Source organism: Bos grunniens, chromosome 6, assembly GCF_055505025.1.
Source record: "Bos grunniens cultivar Pamir isolate PY7600 chromosome 6, Bosgru_T2T1.0, whole genome shotgun sequence".
In the NCBI taxonomy this organism is placed as follows: Eukaryota; Metazoa; Chordata; class Mammalia; order Artiodactyla; family Bovidae; genus Bos; species Bos grunniens.
Window position 1 is genome coordinate 5,272,155 of NC_141170.1, and position 3,624 is coordinate 5,275,778.

Here is a 3,624-nt window from a genome sequence, read left to right on the forward strand (position 1 = left end):
TCTCATCCTCTTTCGTCCCCTTCTCCTCCTGCCCCCAGTCCCTCCCAGCATCAGAGTCTTTTCCAATGACTCAACTCTTCCCATGATGTGGCCAAAGTACTGAAGTTTCAGCTTTAGCATCATTCCTTCCCAAGAAATCCCAGGGTTGATCTCCTTCAGAATGGACTGGTTGGATCTCCTTGCAGTCCAAGGGACTCTCAAGAGTCTTCTCCAACACCACAGTTCAAAAGCATCTTCAGCGCTCAGCCTTCTTCACAGCCCAATTCTCACATCCATACATGACCGCAGGAAAAACCATAGCCTTGACTAGATGAACCTTTGTTGGCAAAGTAATGTCTCAGCTTTTTTTTTTTTTTAAAAACTGCATTTTATTAGAGTCAATTTGCAGCAATGATTTCTCATGGGAAAAAAAAGAGAGACAGACAATAATCATTCAGATTTCGGATTTGAACAAAACATCTTCCTGCACTTGGAGATCTTCCCACTAATCCAGCAGCAACATCTCAATGATGAGTTGAATCAAGACATGATACCTGACATCATGCCCAAAGGAGGGTAAGGCTTGAGGCTGCAGGCAGGAGATAACCCGGTAAAGGCAAGAGGCAGGTGCTGCCTCGCAGCCTCCACAGACACAACACAGTGTCAGTGGCTGGAGACTTTCCCATGCGCTAACAATGGACACAGGATGCTCTCGCTATAAGTAAACGAATTCAGGTTCTGGCAACTCTTCATGAGAACAACAGGTTCAAAAGAAATGTCTGCTCCAAGGCACCAAGGGTGTAAAGCTTTTTAGAAGATACACAGAAATGAACAGACTGAAAAAGGGAAAGGGAATTAGCTTCTCAGTGGAGGAATCTGCCATTACTCTAACTCTTGTAAATGATTAATTCAAATAGATTACAATCAAAACGTACATCGAACAGATCGTGCTGTGGGAGGGAACATCTGACCAAAGACCATTCCTGCGGGCACTTGGGGAGCTGCTGGTATGTGCTTACGGGGCTTCGTCCTCGAGCCAGGGAAGCTGCTCACTTGTATTTGTAAAATCCTTCTCCAGATTTCTTGCCAAAGTTTTTCTCCGCTACCAGCTTATTCAGGGATGGGCAGGGCTGAAACAGGGGGTTCTTTGAGTCCATTTCATGCCAACCTTGTAGGATGAACTTCGTAGTATCCAGCCCAACATAATCGAGAAGCTCAAACGGACCCATGGGGTAGCCAGCGCCCAGCTTCATCGCCGTGTCGATGTCCTCCTTGGATGCTTCACCTCGCTCACACAGCCTGACTGCTTCCATGAGGTATGGCACCAGAAGACGGTTCACGATAAACCCAGGCGTGTCCTTGCAAGCAACAGGATGCTTCCCCAGGGCTCTGCTGAAGTCTAGCAGAGATTCAAACGTCTTCTGGCTGGTCATTGGTGTTTTAATGACCTCCACAAGCTTCATCAAAGGCACTGGGTTGAAGAAATGGAGCCCGGCGAATCGGTCCTGTCTGGTGGTGGAATTGGCTAGGCTTGTGATCTGCAAAGAGGAAGTGTTGCTGGCAAAGATTGTGTGTTCGGCGGCAAACTTGTCCAGCCTCTTGAACAGCTCGTTCTTCATCTGCAGATTCTCTACGATGGCCTCCACCACCAAGTCTGTGCTGTGGACCACAGATGCTGCATCCGTGCTGGTCGATATGCTGCTCAGGGTCTTCGCCACAAACTCATCAGCACCCTTGGGGTTTTCTGCAAACTTCTTCTTGGCCACTTTCCGAAGACTTTCCTCAATTCCCTTTCTAGATTTTTCCAGGATGTCCTCTGTTTGGTCCACCAACACTACTGTGTGGCCAGTTGCTGCAGCAACCTGGGCAATGCCGGCGCCCATCAGCCCACCGCCGATGACCGTCACGTGCTTGACGAGGATTTTTTTCGCCGAGGCCTCGGCGCTGGAGGAGGAGGACATGGAGCGCACGAACTGCCTGGTTACGAAAGCCATGGAGCAGATGGCGAAAGCAGCGACAGGCACAAGACCTGGCTAAGTAGCAACCTGCACGGAGCCCAAGAAACAGCAGCGACCCGACGTCAGGGGCGGAGGCCCAGGCGCCCTGTCTCAGCTTTTGAATATGCTATCTAGGTTGGTCATAACTTTCTTTCCAAGGAGTAAGCATCTTTTAATTTCATGGCTGTAATCACCATCTCCAGTGATTTTGGATCCCCCCAAAATAAATTCTGACACTGTTTCCACTGTTTCCCCATTTATTTCCCATGAAGTGGTGGGACCGGATGCCATGATCTTTGTTTTCTGAATGTTGGGCTTTAAGCCAACTTTTTCACTCTCCACTTTCACTTTCATCTAGAGGCTTTTTAGTTCCTCCTCACTTTCTGTCATGAGGGTGGTGTCATCTGCATATCTGAGGTGATTGATATTTCTCCCAGCAATCTTGTTTCCAGCTTGTGTTTCTTCCAGTCCAGCGTTTCTCATGAGGTACTCTGCATAGAAGTTAAATAAGCAGGGTGACAATATACAGCCTTGCTATGCTATGCTATGCTAAGTCACTTCAGTTGTGTCCAACTCTCTGTGACCCCATAGACGGCAGCCCACCAGGCTCCCCCGTCCCTGGGATTCTCCAGGCAAGAACACCGGAGTGGGTTGCCATTTCCTTCTCCAATGCATGAAAGTGAAAAGAGAAAGTGAAGTCGCTCAGTCGTGTCTGACTCTTAGCGACCCCATGGACTGCAGCCTACCAGGCTCCTCCATCCATGGGATTTTCCAGGCAAGAGTACTAGAGTGGGGTGCCATTGCCCTCTCCTGGATACAGCCTTGACAAACTCCTTTTCCTATTTGCAACCAGTCTGTTGTTCCATGTCCAGTTCTAATTGTTGCTTCCTGACCTGCATACAGATTTCTCAAGAGGCAGGTCAGGTGGTCTGGTATTCCCATCTCTTGAAGAATTTTCCAGTTTATTGTGATCCACACAGTCAAAGGCTTTGGCATAGTCAATAAAGCAGAAATAGATGTTTTTCTGGAACTCTCTTGCTTTTTCCATGATCCAGTGGATGTTGGCAATTTGATCTCTGGTTCCTCTGCCTCTTCTAAAACCAGCTTGAACATTAGGAAGTTCACGGTTCACATATTGCTGAAGCCTGGCTTGGAGAATTTTGAGCATTACTTTACTAGCATGTGAGATAAGTGCAAAGGTACCTCACCCTGAAGCCTGTGCTCTGCAACAAGAGAAGCCAGCGTGATGAGAAGCTCGTGCACTGCAGTTGGAGAATAGACCCCAGTCACCATGGCTAGAGAAAAGCCCAGGCAGCAATGAAGACCCAGCACAGCCAGAGATAAATAATAAAAAAAAATGAAATTTTAAAATTACTCAAGCCGATAGAAGTCAGTTGATGAGGAAGACTGTGAAGAACAGAGGACCAGAAAGAGGTTAGGAATGCGGTGGGTGTGTTTAAGTTTCCAAAGGCCAATCAGGGGTGCCCTCTCTGCTCTTGTGAGTTTAGGACAGAGACTGGAAGAGAGTTCATCGCATTTCTAAAATTGCAGAACGAGGAAAGTGAATCTTTATGAAATCTCTGCAGGGGTGATGCTTTTCTAAACTCTGATGGCAGAAACAGATAAGTAGACATTCCTTTGTGGTGTT

General features: G+C 47.5%; 1 pseudogene across 1 annotated transcript; it reads right to left on the reverse strand.

Moving 5' to 3' along the window:
* Nucleotides 1-342: 342 nt before the first annotated feature.
* Nucleotides 343-2,087, reverse strand: LOC147370230 (hydroxyacyl-coenzyme A dehydrogenase, mitochondrial pseudogene; annotated as a pseudogene). The gene has a single exon (XR_015166076.1). The product of XR_015166076.1 is annotated as a hydroxyacyl-coenzyme A dehydrogenase, mitochondrial pseudogene (transcript).
* Between the last annotated feature and the right edge of the window lie 1,537 nt (nt 2,088-3,624).